Genomic DNA, 16,898 nt, shown 5'->3' with positions numbered 1-16,898 from the left:
ATGACATCAAGAGGTTCCTAAAGACACAAGAATACCCCGAGCACGCTACTGGAGATCAAAAGAGGACCATTAGGCGACATGCAAGTGGTTTCTTTCTAAGCGGTGAATTGTTGTATAAGAGGACCCCGGACCTCAATCTTCTAAGATGTGTCGATATCGAGGAGGCAAGAAAGATCATGCACGAAGTACACGCAGGTGTGTGCGGACCTCACATGAACGGGTATGTCTTAGCAAAGAAAATCCTTCGAGCAGGTTATTACTGGATGACCATGGAAAAGGATTGCTTTAGCTTCGTTCGGAAGTGTCATCAGTGTCAGGTGCACGGTGATTTGATTCATGCACCTCCCACGGAGCTGCATCCCATGTCTGCACCTTGGCCATTTGTCGCCTGGGGCATGGACGTCATTGGACCAATCGAACCGAAGGCTTCGAATGGACACAGGTTTATACTGGTTGCCATCGATTACTTCACAAAATGGGTAGAAGCTGTCACTCTCAAGTCGGTCACTAAAAAAGCTGTAGTGGATTTTGTACACTCAAATCTTATCTGTCGTTTCGGTATTCCTGCGACTATCATTACAGATAATGCAGCAAACTTGAACAGTCACTTGATGGGAGATGTATGCGAGCAGTTCAAGATAACGCATAGGAATTCTACTCCTTATCGGCCGAAAGCCAATGGTGCTGTGGAAGCTGCAAATAAAAACATCAAGAAGATTTTGAGGAAAACGATCCAAAGTTCCCGACAGTGGCATGAGCAGTTACCTTTTGCATTATTGGGGTACCGCACTACGGTACGCACATCGGTGGGAGCGACTCCTTATCTTTTGGTTTATGGGACCGAGGCTGCAATACCGGCAGAGGTAGAAATTCCTTCGCTTCGAACCATTGTCGAAGTAGAAATCGAAGACAGCGAGTGGGTCAAGACTCGGTTAGAGCAATTGACTTTGATTGATGAAAAGCGAATGGCCGCAGTTTGTCACGTACATTTGTACCAACGAAGGATGGCCCGTGCTTACAACAAAAAGGTCCGACCCAGAAATTTCGAAATAGGTCAGCTGGTACTGAGGCGTATTCTGCCGCATCATGAGGAAGCAAAAGGGAAGTTTGCTCCAAATTGGAAAGACCCATACATCATAAGGAAGATATTGCCGAGAGGAGCATTGTATTTAGGTGATATCGAAGGAAATGACCCTGACACAGTAGTAAATGCGGATGCAGTCAAGAGATACTACGTCTGAATTATACTCCAGTGGTCCTGACACATTTGAAAATGACGAAGGTCTTATTCCCCACTACTCCCAAACACTATCCAATTCTCTCTACAAACCTTTGAGCAAAAAAAAAAAAAAAAACATTGATTGAGGCCTGAACTACGTTTGACTTGATTCCGAAAGGATACGTAGGCAGCCTCTCCCTGAGGTTCAGTCACACCAACAATAAAATCCCATTCGCCCTGAAATTGAAACCGGGGCACGTCGAGCAGTTGAGAAGTTAGTATCATCTACCTCTCTTTACCAAGCACAATCTTTCAGATCAATTACCAAAGATAGTGGGAAACCAATAAGCGTCACAAATGGAGACCGGCACACTCTGAATTGAGAGAGATAAAATGAGAGAGTCTCGTCGGTGAAAACCTTCGGGCACCACGAGGCGACGGGAGTAGAGAAACCAAAATGAGAGAGCTTGTTTAGTAAAAACTCACAAAGAGTGCTATCAAGCGATGACAGGAAGAGAAATGAGAGAGGTCAGCCAGCGAAAACCCGCAAAGGGCGCTGTTGGCCGAAAAGAATGACTCCACCCCAAGGAGGTCTCGGCAAAGTTCCACCGGTTTGGAATCACAGATCCGTTCTGGTTCGGAGAAACGCAAGTTCATGGAAGGTCAGGCGTCCAGTCCAAAGAGCATGTCATGTCATTTAAAGCCAGCGTTGTCTTCCTCAGATAAGTCTTTCTCGTCCCGAAAGGGACACTCCCTTCCTGAAATTTGTTTTCTCCTTTCTTTGTTTCTCTTCGAATCCCTTTTTATGTTTTAACCCCAAGTTCAGGATATACCGGAGAGGGCAGGTGGCAGGTTTGTTTTCACGGAATTCCGTTTCATGAAGGAAAACACCCCGTTTCGTTGGTACGTCTGTCCAAACCTGATAAATCATGGTGTTTGATGGCGTTCGAAGTAAAGAGGAAAAAGAGAAATTTCCCCCAGCAAGTCCGCCTTCGGACGAATCCCCACAGAGTCTCCCCTTGTACAATCCCCACAGAGTCTCCCCAATCAAAAAAAAAAAAAATGGAATCTCCCCAGCACATCCCAGCGAGCCTTTGTAAAAATTCCCCAACAAGCTTACCCCAGCAAGTCCTAGAAAGCCCGCTTTGAAATAAATCCCCAGCATGCCCCATTGTACAAAAATCCACACAAAGAATCCACTTTGTAAATATTCCCCTACAAAGTTTCCTTTTGTACAAATCCCCACAGAAATACCCCCAATAAAATTCCCGTTGAGAACATCCAAGCAAAACGGGACACAAAAAAAAAAAAAGAGGTCTTACGAGGCAAATCATCACAGAATCTGGAAATACAAGCCTGAGCAGTCTAAAGGGTTTCGACATATGAATCAAATCAATGGCGGGACTTCGCAACAGAAATGAAGACGCAACAAAGCAACCGGGAACGATCAAGGTCACCAAACCGACCGTCATTTCCGAACTAACAAATGTTCTTTGTCTGAAAAGTTGAAACAGGTTTAATCCAAGACAACCGTGCAAGAAGCAGGTGTCGCCCAAAGGAGAAGGTACATGGGTACACGAAATATCTTGGCAATAAGGAACTCACTCGAAAGGTAAGTTTCCGCGAAACTCTCTTTTGTTTTTACTAAAACAAGAAAATTCAAAAAAAAGGGGTCAGTTGTTTGTTCTCGAATTTTGCCACCAGCTAGTCAGTATTAGGGTTTTAAACCCTAAACTGAATTTTTCCTTTAGTCAGCATTAGGGCTTTAAACCCTAAACTGAACTTTTTCCCTTCAGCCAGCATTAGGGTTTTAAACCCTAAACTGAGCTTTTCCATGCAATCAACATTAGGGTATTAAACCCTAAACTGAATTTTTCCTTTAGTCAGCATTAGGGTTTTAAACCCTAAACTGAACTTTTCCATTCAGCCAGCATTAGGGTTTTAAACCCTAAACTAAGCTTTCCCATGCAATCAGCATTAGGGTTTTAAACCCTAAACTGAACTTTTCCTTTAGTCAGCATTAGGGTTTTAAACCCTAAACTGAACTTTTTCCTTTCAGCCAGCATTAGGGTTTTAAACCCTAAACTGAGCTTTCCCATGCAATCAGCATTAGGGTTTTAAACCCTAAACTAAATTTTTCCTTTAGTCAGCATTAGGGTTTTAAACCCTAAACTGAACTTTTTCCATTCAGCCAGCATTAGGGTTTTAAACCCTAAACTGAGCTTTCCAATGCAATCAGCATTAGGGTTTTAAACCCTAAACTGAACTTTTCCTTTAGTCAGCATTAGGGTTTTAAACCCTAAACTGAACTTTTTCCATTCAGCTAGCATTAGGGTTTTAAACCCTAAACTGTGCTTTTTCATGCAGTCAGCATTAGGGTTTTAAACCCTAAACTGAACTTTTTCCTTTCAGCCAGCATTAGGGTTTTAAACCCTAAACTGAGCTTTCCCATACAATCAGCATTAGGGTTTTAAACCCTAAACTGAACTTTTCCTTTAGTCAGCATTAGGGTTTTAAACCCTAAACTGAACTTTTTCCTTTCAGCCAGCATTAGGGTTTTAAACCCTAAACTGAGCTTTCCCATGCAATCAGCATTAGGGTTTTAAACCCTAAACTGAACTTTTCCTTTAGTCAGCATTAGGGTTTTAAACCCTAAACTGAACTTTTTCCATTCAGCCAGCATTAGGGTTTTAAACCCTAAACTGAGCTTTTCCATGCAATCAGCATTAGGGTTTTAAACCCTAAACTGAATTTTTCCTTTAGTCAGCATTAGGGTTTTAAACCCTAAACTGAACTTTTTTCCATTCAGCCAGCATTAGGGTTTTAAACCCTAAACTGAGCTTTTCCATGCAATCAGCATTAGGGTTTTAAACCCTAAACTGAATTTTTCCTTTAGTCAGCATTAGGGTTTTAAACCCTAAACTGAGCTTTTCCATGCAATCAGCATTAGGGTTTTAAACCCTAAACTGAATTTTTCCTTTAGTCAGCATTAGGGTTTTAAACCCTAAACTGAACTTTTCCTTTAGTCAACATTAGGGTTTTAAACCCTAAACTGAACTTTTTCCATTCAGTCAGCATTAGGGTTTTAAAACCCTAAACTAAGTTTTTCCATGCAGTCAGCATTAGGGTTTTAAAACCCTAAACTGAATTTTTCCTTTAATTAGCCTAAGGGTTTTAAACCCTAAACTGAACTTTTTCCATTCAGCCAGCATTAGGGTTTTAAACCCTAAACTGAACTCTTTTCCTTTCAGTCAGCATTAGGGTTTTAAACCCTAAACTGAACTTTTCCTTCCAGTCAGCATTAGGGTTTTAAACCCTAAACTGAACTTTTCCTTTCAGTCAGCATTAGGGTTTTAAACCCTAAACTGAACTTTTCCCTTTCAGTCAGCATTAGGGTTTAAAACCCTAAACTAAACTTTTTCCTTTCAGTCAGCATTAGGGTTTTAAAACCTAAACTGAACTTTTCCCTTTCAGTCAGCATTAGGGTTTTAAAACCTTAAACTGAACTTTTCCCTTTCAGTCAGCATTAGGGTTTTAAACCCTAAACTGAACTTTTCCTTTCAGTCAGCATTAGGGTTTTAAACCCTAAACTGAACTCTTTCCTTTAGTCAGCATTAGGGTTTTAAACCCTAAACTGAACTTTTTCCTTTCAGTCAGCATTAGGGTTTTAAACCCTAAACTGAACTTTTTCCTTTAATCAGCATTAGGGTTTTAAACCCTAAACTGAACTTTTTCCTTTAATCAGCATTAGGGTTTTAAACCCTAAACTGAACTTTTCCTTTAGTCAGCATTAGGGTTTTAAAACCCTAAACTGAATTTTCCTTTGGTCAGCACTAGGGTTTTAAACCCTAAACTGAACTTTTTCCCAGTTGGTCAGTATTAGAGTTTCAACTCTAAACTGAACCTTTCCCCAGCTAGACGATATCAGGGCTCCAACCCTGAACTGAGCATGCATATCCTCTTTCATCAATTTTATGAACTTCCTTGCGAATAATTCACGAAATTTCCTAGTGAAACTAGGGCAGAAAATTTTGTTCATTTGTTTTTCCCGCAGGTCTAACCTCGAGCCACACGGATCGAAACGACCCACAAGATGAGTCTCAACTCAGAATCTAAGAAGAAAAAGAAAAAAGATGTCCCGAGACACCGGAGAAAATGGAAGGCGGATCGCTCCAAGATTTGATCAAGGTCCCGAGTTCTACCAACCCCGCCATATTTAGTATCGCAGAAATAAATAGGCGCCTCCAACTTGCACGCATCAAGATTCAGATCGGAGTCTACAAGCAGAATCAGCTAAGACCCAAGATCAAGTCGTAAAAGAATCATAGATAGGAATCTTGTAACTAGCAGTTGACATGCATATAAGTAGTTAGTTCAGTTTCCAATTTTCGTTTGGTTGTAATAAGGCGGTCAGTGACGCAGCAGTGACAACAGCAACAGCAGTAGCAGCAAGCATTGCAATCCCATGGTAGTCCCAGCTACCAAAACTTCCCGAACTACATTGACCTGATTCCTGTTTAGCCCAGGATATGTAGGAAATCTTTGAAGCAAGATTCGGTCAGATCTTTCAAAAACATGCTTCATACGGAGTAGTCCATAGGCAAAAATCGCTCATACACGCTCACTTTATCTTTGCACGAAAACTCTTCGTGTTTCCGAACAAAGAGGGGCAGCTGTGAGCACGTGATTTTTGTTTCGCGCGACAATCGCTCCAAAAGAAATAAAAAATAATAACAATTGGTCCTGCTGTACAATTTTTGGATTTTTACATGGCACTTTGTTAATTATTTACGATTTTTGCCCATTTTATTTTATTAAAACAAAATACAAAAAATGTATGTGTCATGCGTAATTTGAACCGTAATCCGGTTGTTAAATAGAAAATCATAAATAGGCATCTTGGTCCGTGATTTTTGTTTTGTTTGATTTTACCTGCTTCAAATATTTTGATATGTGTGTAAATATTTGTATTAAGTGTCTATTTAATTTTAATTTGATTTACTTGGGTTTGTTTTAAAAAATAAAATAAAAATATATGTAAGAAAATATAAAAGAGAATGCAGAATTTGTTTAAAATATCTGCTTGGGCTCATTTTTATTAAATTTGAGGCCCAAATCAAGCCCAGAGAGTGAGCCTGCCCCGGTCCAGACCAGCTGATGCCCAGAGCTTCCAAACGACACCGTTTTAACCTGGTCTGATCTGGGCAGTTGATCTCATATTGATCAACGGCCAAAATCTCACACCCCGTACCCACTAATAGACCCGACCCGTCTCACCCGGACCGACCCCAACCCTTTACCCTTGAAACGACGCCGTTCCCTGTTAGTCGAAGGATCCTGGCCCTTCATCACATCTCATCCAACGGCCAGGATCCACCTACCCACTAACTATATAAACTCATAACCTTACCCTGCCCCCTATCCGAACCCCAGCCTTCATCGTCTTCACCAGAACCCCAAACCCTAGAGCCGCCTCTGTATTCTTCACCATGAAAGCCGGCGACATGAACGCCGGTGGCCTTCACCTTAACACCATAGGACCATCTCACCCCCCTGAACATGGACCTGTTGACCGTTTAGTTCGAATCATTCTCCAGGTCCTCGAATCTTCATTTGAAGATTCGAGCAAAACTCGATCTACACCGATCTGCCCTAGATTCATACCAGACAACCCCCGGACCCCCTCGTGACCAAACCATGCTTGGTTTGGTCCAATTCTAACCATGGAAGCTCAAGTTCCAAATCTACCTTCCACAAAACCTAAAAACCCCAAGCCCAGTCCGTGCCTGTTAAGCCAAGAGGTTAGGGTCTAATGGACCTTAATCGAAGTGTTTCTCATCTGAGAAACCCTTCGATTAAAGTCCGTTCAACCTTAAAAAGGGTCTGTTCAAACACAAGCTGATTTTCTGTTCCTTCTTTCAAAGTTTTTAAGGTAAGTTTGTTTTCTCTTTGTTATTCAGTACGTGTGTGGTTTAGAGGTCTGTGCATATTTTGTGTAATTTGTCTCTGAATTTCTTTTGTCAACTGTCAATTGCCCCCTTTGCCCGGACTCCTGTATTCAGTCAAGTCTTTCTTCATAATGTGTGTATATAAACTGTATGTTCAATTGAATTCGTAATTGGTCATTCATTTAGTTCCTAGGGCCTTTCTGTGTTAACATTGCAATATGAACCCCTCGTGTGATACCTTTAAATGTCTGATTTTTGGTTACGATTGTATGTGTTATAACTAGTATAGTCGAGTCGACATATGTCGTCAATTAGTTTCAGTTGTCCGAACAATAACAAATCGACTTACTTCTGCTAAGCATTTGTTTGAATCAATTAGGAACTGAGTTTGCTTATTTATAATTGGTAATTTGAATCAGAAATGCAAAAATCAATGTTCTGTTTAGTCACAGTTTTGAAATTGGAGGGCATGTGCACTTATGCACAACATGTGCATTTTGTGCACAGCCTGTGCCCTGCCTAAGTGCTTTTGAATTAAATAGTTGGACAGCATGTGCTGTCAGACTACATCCTGCTGCCCATATTCTGCTTTAAGTTTCAGAAGTAATAAACATTACTAAAAAGTTTAAGCCTGCCAAGGGAATGTCATGGGTTTAATACTTAAATAGCTAAGTGGAAACTGAAAAGATGATGGCACATGGTAGGGGTGTTCTTTTGGTCTAACAGGCTGTTAAAAGGGCTGAGGTTTAGGCTTATAAAAGAAAAAGGAGATCAGATAGATCTGGGGGGGGGAGAGCAAAAATACATACATATACACACATAGACACACACACAGATAGAGATTGATAATAAAGGGAGGGGAATACACTGATATAAGGGGGATTGATAAGAAAACAGGAAAAGAGAGTTTGTCTGAAAACACACGGACAGAAATAGATAAAGAGAGGCCTAACACAGAAAGAAGGAACTGCATTTTTTCATCTTTGTCTTGATTCTTAACTAGTCTGGATTTGCCTGTTCCATATTGATTTATCCTGAGTCTTGCTTGAGATTACTAGTTGTGTGTAGTATCAGTTCAGTTCTGGATCCATTCTGGTTAAATTCCGATTCCATATTGCTGGGAATTTGCTACATTCTGCCATCTTTCATTGGCTCTAAATTGCATTTTTGCACTGGGAATTTGTCCTGCTGTTGTTCATCTGTTACTGCTTGTTCCGCTTGCACTGTTGCTCAACTGACTCCCCTACTTCCTTCATTGTAAGCATTTCCTCAGGTACACATTTCGAATCTGTCTGATGTTGCAATGAAAGTTGAATCGAAAGATCTGAAGGAGTTATAGTCATCTGTTGCATTGCCTACGATTTTTTTTTTATATATATAAATGTTGTTAAGATGTGTAAGTTTCTAGTCTGTTATCCTAATAGAGATACATTAGTAAGGTTGTACTTAATTAAAGTTTATGCCAATCTAAAACTGCGACATTTGACTCGTTTAGTAGTATACAAGATGTAAATACAATTCATGAAATGTGCAGCTATTTAACACGATTGTTAACTTAAACTCGCTCTGTCAGCATGCTTTGAATATGTAAGGGCAAATGGCCGCTTAAATCTAGCTAAAGATAATACAGTTTCATTCTCGAGTTTCAGCTTCATTAGGCAGTTTATAGGATGAGTTTCAAATATCATTAGTCGCATCTTCTAATAAGTGGTTTTAATTAATCTTGTCTAAATAAGTTAAAGTTAAGGAGCTCTTGTAGTAGTCGTAGCATTTCATCAATCTTGTATATAATTCTTCTATCAAATTAAAAGCATGTTTCATGAGGTACAACGTTTCTTCACTCTGTAAATAATTAATCAGATGATTAACCAAAATCTGGATTTGGCCAAAGCATATAATTGAATTAGCATGCATCTTTTCTTCTATTTTTAGAGATAAACACATTAGAAATGTAGTCGCTTTAGGATGTTCCTTCTAAAATAATGAGACGAGCCTCGCCAAATAAAAACGTAAATTGTGGGGCCCTCAATAATTAACCATAATAAATATTTAGAATTCTGGACAAGGCCGTTTAGTGAATTTCATGGCCTTCCTCAAAATAATAACGCGTTTAGACTTTTTTTTAGGCACGGTTTAAGTAAATTATATTCTTAAATTCGGGTGCACATTGATGTGACCCAAATCCAAATCTCAACGGAGTCAAAATGTGTTGACGATCACGGGCGCATTGATTGTGACGTGGTTCGAGATGCATTTTCACGACGTTGCAATTCTATAAAAATAAGTGATAATGATAAAAGCGGTTTAAACTTAATAAAAGCACGTAAGTCATAACATGTATTTAAATCAGATATTTAGCCATTATAACAATTTAAGCGACCGTGCTAGAACCACGGGATTCGAGGGTGCCTAACACCTTCCCTCGGGTCAACAGAATTCCTTACTTAGAATTTCTGGTTCGCAGACTTCATTTGGAAAAGTCGAAAATTTCCTCGATTTGGGATTCAAGATAAACCGGTGACTTGGGACACCAAAAGCCAAACCTTTCCCAAGTGGCGACTCTGAATTAAATAAATAATCCCATTTCGAATATTGTCACTTAAATTGGAAAAACCCCCTCGCGCATTCTACCCTTCGGGTCCGGGCGCGCAAAAAGGAGGTGTGACATTCATTATTTATTTTCTTTTTATTTTAATTAGTTTAGAATAAAATACTTCTAGGTTTCAGTCTTGTATATATAATTAGGATAGTCTAGTTTAGTTAATAGTTAATCACAAGTCCTCATGGGATCGACATTCGACTTTTAGTCACTTTATTACTTGACGACCGCGTATACTTGCGTGTGTGTTTGGTCGCAACAAGTTTTTGGCGCCATTGCCGGGGACTTAGAAATTAACTATTCTTCTAGATTAGACATTGATTTTTTTTATTTATTCATTTATTTTTGTTTTAGTTTAGTTAATATTTTTTATTTATTTTAACATGGAATCTTGAAATGAAAGTTATTCGAATGATGGTTATTCTTATTTTGATGATCCTTGTCCATATTGTGGAGGACTGCACTGGTGGGAAAATTGTCAGAATGTTCCCGGAAACGAATTGTGCGCACAATCTAAATCCTTTGAGTGGAATATTTGTAATATGTGTGGTGGTCAAGATGGTCACTGGGATGGTTATCCTAATTCTTTTCATCCTTCTCTGAGCCCTTATTATGATCATTCTAATAATGTTTGTGAGTTTGATAGGGGCAATGAAGTACAAGATATGGAACCTGATGCATATATTAGAGATATTTTAAAGCAAGTAGCAGAGCAACAGGATGAACTCAAAAAAGATATGAAAAGAATGAGGGCAACAATCACAAGAATGAAGGCCAATATAGAAGAATTGAATGAAGATAGTGAGTACCAGCAAGAGGAAAATTTTGAAAAAGAGGAGATTTTGAGTCAAACTTGGCTGGTGGAACAAGCTGAAAGATTGGAGATATATGAGGCTCAACGTGAGAAAATTACAGATGAGATACAAGACCTAATAGAAGGAAGAGCTAAAATAGGACAAGAGATCAAAAAATTTGGCACTGCTATTCATGACTTGGGAGCTCAATTGATTGCAAAGGTTGATGTGTCTGACGCCCAACAAAATAGTTCTGAGTTGTGTGAAATTGAAAAGGAGCTTATACGCCAATTCGAGGAGCTAAAGTTGGAGAGTCAATCATCCGAGCGTACTTTTATTAATGATGTCCATGTTGAGGAAAGCACTCTAGAGTCATGGGAGGAAGTATATAATGTTATATTTGAAGACTCTAGTGTGTGTACATATGAGGATGTAACTAGTGATACAATTCTAGAGTTGGGGCGTACTGCTCCTCATTCCATACATTTTTCAACATTGTGTTTGGATGATGACATGAAAATCGAGTCATCTGAGCCTTTGGGGGAGCCAATGTACGAGGACCTGGGTGCTTATATCCTGGAATTTATCATGCCAGAGAGACATAATTACATACCTCATTTGAAAGCCAAAAAGTGTAGAACATGATACTAGTTGCTTGGCCCTGTTAAATTTGTCTCACCACCCCTAGAGCATAGCAAAAAGCTTGAAGCCAAATTGGGGGCTCAATTTATAAGTTCGAGGTGGAGGAAAAAAGTGGTTCACGTCGTGCCGCGATGTTAAATTAGGCGCTCATTGGGAGGCAACCCAGCTTTACTGCTTTCTTTTATTTTTATTTATTTTTGTTTATTTTAGTTTTCTATCTTTGTAGCATTTTTTGTAGGATTATGAGCATAGAAGAAAAGCCACTGAAAGTGTGCAAATACGAGCCAACTGGTTGGAACTAGTGTGAGGTACCCGCACAAAGGACCATCCTTGGGAGAAGTCTGATTACCCCGTGAGCTGCTAGTGATTCGGCCTTTCAGGGAGTTTCTTGTCCACCCTTGTTATTTTTGCTTTATTTGTGCATTGGGGACATTGCACTTTTTTAAGTGTGGAGTGGGAGAATTCCTTTGGATACTTAGCTTTTTAGTAGTTTAGCTTCTTATTTCTTTTCTTCGTAGTTGTGTAGTATTTTAGTAGATTAATTTTTTTATGTGGAAAACAAGAAAAATCAAAAAAAAAAAATGAAAAAGGTAGAAAAATTAGACTTTTCCCGACGATGAATATCTTAGACAATTTTTTGAGGGAAGTGAGTCTAGAAAAAAAAAGATTTTTTTTTTTATTTTTTTTTAAATTTTTTCTTTCTCTTAGGTAGTGTAGCAATTCCCCCTTGGTTTGTCTTTAAGCCGCGGTTCTTTTCCAAGGGTTTAGCTTGAACCGGGCATAGGCAGTTTTTATTTTTGTTTTCTTTCTGATTTGTAGATTAGGGTAATGGGCTACGATCTATAAAAATTGAAAGAGAACCCATAGCGTTGACGCACCTGAACACAATAGACCCTAGAGTGTAACGCTTAGTCCTAATTGTTGAATCTCACTGAAAGTGCCTTAAATTGTATATTTGTTACTGAATTGAATGCTCGTAATGGAGTGTCTTGATGAGCTGATCTGAATGAGTCATATGCCATGTGTGGTGAGTATTTGTGTAGTCCATGTATTGTACTTGTGTCTAGAACTTGCCTGGTATGTGAGTTGAAGCGAAATTTGAGGTGATGCTCGGTTTGAAAAATGATGTTAGGCTTTCTTTGACCTTTTTGAGCTTAATTGCTTATCACCAATAAATTTTGTCCCTAGTTAACCTTTTTGAGCCTTTAGACTTTTGTTTGGCACCCGCATTACAAGCCTATACCCTTTTGTTGTTAATTGACATTGTTTTGATCCTTTTACCTCTTAAAGCACTTTAATTATGAGAGGAGCGCTAAAAGAAGTAAGAAGGAAATAAGTGTGGGGTAACTTTTGAGTGGAACCAATAAAAGGATGAAAGGTGCACTTATGTTGTAAACGAATACACCACTAGCAGAATTTGAGTGACAAGAAGAATAAACTAAAAAAAAAAGAGATGATTACATTGTGTCTTATTCCAGCTAGTGGGAATGAATTAATAAAGTGCTTAAAGAAGAAGGGAGTATTTGTGGGATGATATTGTGTGTGAATGAGAAGTGGGTTGAAGAATTTGCGCTGAAAATTGCTCGTGTGATGTGTTAAAGTGCTTAGGGGTTGAGTCACTATTCTTAAATACATCCTACCCGTCCCTTAGCCCACATTACAACCATGAAAAAGTCCTAATTGATTTTGAATCGAGCTAGCCTACCTTAGTAGAGATTTACATTAAGGGCAAGCTTATGGTACCAATTGCATGCATGTGATCTCTTTTGTGAGAGTGAGTAATTTTCTTGATATATGTGAGTATATGAATTGAATGTGGTGGATTGAACTCAGTTTTTTTTTGTTGATGTAATTGTGAGGGCATATGATTCGTGACGGAAAAGCAAGTCTTGACTTCTGTGCAGAGTATTTTGAGGAAGTGTGAATATTGCATGGCACTTGAGAGTCGACTTTGAGGCTAGGATTGTTCATTGCTAGGCGTAATATATGTACATTGTTCTAGGTGTAATGCGTTAAAGGAAATGGTTGAGGAAAGGATTCTCTAGAGAATATAGTTGATTGCTCGAGGACTAGCAATGAATTAAGTGTGGGGTGTTGATAATAGGCGAAATCTAGGTGATTTAGCTATTGTTGATGCTTCTGCTTGATTATATTCCGATGTCATATTATGGTCAATTGATGAAAAATAGGCTCTAATTGTGATATGTATACATTGCAGGATGAGGAGCCTAAATAATACTTTCAAGAGGATATTGGAATGATTTATGAGCAAGAACAACCCATAGGAGTCGAGTGTGCGCAAGGACGAGACGAAAAAATGGACGGAATCGAGCTTCAGAAGTGCGCTAAGTAACGCGCTAACTCCAAACTTCGCGCAATAATTCGCGAGCTTTTCTGCCTGGAATCCAAGAGAAACGCGCGAAGTAACGCGCGAACTCCATACTTAGCGCAGTAGTTCGCGCGTGTTCGACCCAGAGAAATGTTATTTAGGGGTAAAATTGGAAATCTGGAGAGAATCCCACTTAACCTATATAAATTCAAGCTCGCCCAAGGTTAAAGTATGAAGGTTTTCATAGTTTAGTACAAGAAATAGAGAGTCAAGAGGCAAGGAGGACGTTTTTGAGAGTAAAACACAAGCATAGAGCCGCCGTGGAGGCCGGAATTCATCGGGTTTCATCTTTCATCCTCCAAACTTAGTAATTTTTATGTTTCTTTGTATGAGTTGTTGTTTTGCTACCATGTCTATGTGGAGCTAAACTTCACGTTCTAGGGTTGTGGTTCTTTCATGACTATTGTTATTCGGATATTGAGTTTGATTTCTTAGTTTATAATATTGGTTTATTTATTCAATCATGCACTTAATTATTTGATTGCTTGATCACCAATTGAATACTATCTACGAATCTTGAATTGAACTCGAAAGTGGGAATTCTAGATTGCATATAGGATTGAATAGAGCAAGTTCTTGAACCTGGGCATTGGGGAATGGATTCGTGGTTACGATAGACATATACCTAATTGCCTTGCTTGGTTGATTTACAGGAATTATAAATGCATTTTTGTTGATTCTAACTCCATAGACATATAGGCGTTAGGTTAGCTTGAATAGGCGAGTAAGAACTCGACAGATTCTTATGAGCAATATTAACCCTGTCAACCAATAAACTAGATAAATTAGTTAGTCAATTCAATAGAAGAATACAATAGGATTGTTAGATAGCCCATAACCCTAGATCGTTTTCATTACATTGATATTATAAAAATCTGCTATCCTTTGGCTCAGAGTTCATTATTTATTTTCTTTTTATTTTAATTAGTTTAGAATAAAATACTTCTAGGTTTCATTCTTGTATATATAATTAGGATAGTCTAGTTTAGTTAATAGTTAATCACAAGACCTCGTGGGATCGACATCCGACTTTTAGTCACTTTATTACTTGACGACCGCGTATACTTGCGTGTGTGTTTGGTCGCAACAACAGCCAGCATCCACACCACTAACCACTCCTAATACTTTGCTACCTCATCTCACATCAGCTAATGATAGAAATTAAGAATTGCTAAATGTCTACTTAGTCTAAATTACATACATCACCTATAATGGACTTCCTGAATGACCATTCTCACCATTGCTTCTTGAGTCCTATTTTTCTGTTGGAAGATTCTCAAGCTTCTTTCCTGCCAAACATAATAAACAATCTCTTGTTAAATACCTCAGTTTAGTTGTAACACCCCATTTTACTCATTTGTCTTTAGTTAGCAATCTCTTGTTAATAGCTAAATGTAGAATAAAGATCTATATGAGAGTGTTTAACCAGAAAATAGGAATTTCGATCAAAGCTTAATTTTAGAAGAACTCGTGTTACTGATAAACAAATAAGGAAATAATTATGTAATGAAAAAGAAGAATTGAATTGAAAAGTAGCTGAGTAAGCAAAGCAAAGTAAATCAGCGTATTTTAGTAATAATCTATGTCCCTTTACAAATCTTGTTTCTCTACTTTTATAGCTATTTCTAAGTACTACGTTTCTTTCCTATCGTAATAGAGCCATTATGAGCAATTAATGTAACGTTATAATTAGCAATCGTAACTGTTTCGTGAAGATTCCAAAATGTTTCCCCTCATTAATTACATATAATACATATTTGTACTTTTTGCTATCTAGGTTCATTCCTCCGATATCTCTTCAAATTGCTAAGAGATCCGAGTAACCGTTCCTTCTTGTTTTCTTGAGTCTTTGCCCATACCTATTAAGGCTCGTGTCTCTTTGATTACTCTTTGCTAGCTGTTATTCTTTCGTTGATCCACGTGTCTTGACATGTCAGCACATAATTAATTCCAAATGTTAACTTAATTTTTTCCAATACAGATAGCCCCCCTACTTACCATTTATTCAGCAATTGAATATTTGGGAAGTGGATCTCACTAAAGCGGGATTTTTTTCTCCATTCCACATATCATTATACCTTCTCCAGAACTGACGCTTCACATGTCTCTTCCATTTAATACATATGACACGTGGTGGCTTTTGATTGGTTTTGCAACCCTTCAGCGCCTTTTAAGGCTCTTTTATGGCTACATCAATCACGAAGTGATAGTTTTCATTATAACGTTCCCATCATTATCTTTTTGTTTGATAGTTGCTTCTGAGTATAAATATATCCTTTGTCTTTTCTTTCTCAGAAATTTTTTTCATCTTTGAGTATTCAATCTTCTCTTCTTCCTCGTACGGCTATGTCTTCTTCGAACCCTAATCCCCAAAAAGTTCCTATTGTATATGAGCTTCCCCTTGCTCCTACTAGAAGCAGGAGAAGGGAAGATTGCGTAGTCTAGGGTCGGTTTCTATTAGAGGTTCTTCTTCTTCTCTACCTAGTTCTACTCCTCCTTCATCTTCTAGAACTAGGGCTTCTCTGACGCATAGGTATTTTGCCAGAAGTAGGGATTCTAATGAGTCAATCCATGAACCTACAGTAGACGAGATTATCCCTTCTGAACTTTCTTTTTATACTGATAGAAAATCAATTAGGAACTCGATTTCCTCTATGTCCTCTTATGATCGTGCTGATGTTTTCCCTTCATAGATTACTGAAGGTTTGATCTCTGTTGTTCGTAGAGATTGTCATTGGAGATTCTATTTCCCAATTCTGATCCCTAATGCAAATCAAAGGATTACTTCTTTCAAAGCTGGTTTTTCCTTTGTATATACGTACCCTTTTACTTTAGGCTTTAGACCCCATATTAATCCAGTCATTATTGAGCTTTGCCGCTTCTTCAATGTGTGTTTAGGAAAAATTAACCCTATTGTATGGAGGGTTGTTGCATGTTTAAGGTATTTGGCTAATTTGGTTCAATTGCCTTTCACCTTTTTTCATCTGATCCATCTCTACTCCCCTAAGTTGTTCCGATATGGGATTTTTACTTTGGTGGCAAGGAGTAAGAGGGTTTTAATCAGCCCTGAGGATGATAAGGACCGTGACTGGTACGCCAAATTTGTTGCTGCTACTACGATAGGGTTAGTAGGTGAAGAAAATATACCATCCCCTGAAAAGTGGAATTTTGCACGTAAGTTTTCTTTACAACTTTCTTTCTTCTCTTTTCCCCCTTTTTTAGAAAGGGTTTGTACTTCCCATGACTGTTTCACTTTTTTTTCCGCAACCATGGGAACTGTTGAAGAGATTCCTAATTTCTTTAGTTG

Source organism: Nicotiana sylvestris, chromosome 10 (assembly GCF_000393655.2).
Source record: "Nicotiana sylvestris chromosome 10, ASM39365v2, whole genome shotgun sequence".
Taxonomy (NCBI): domain Eukaryota; kingdom Viridiplantae; phylum Streptophyta; class Magnoliopsida; order Solanales; family Solanaceae; genus Nicotiana; species Nicotiana sylvestris.
The sequence above is the reverse complement of the archived record's forward strand: the minus strand, read 5'-3'. Positions refer to the sequence as shown.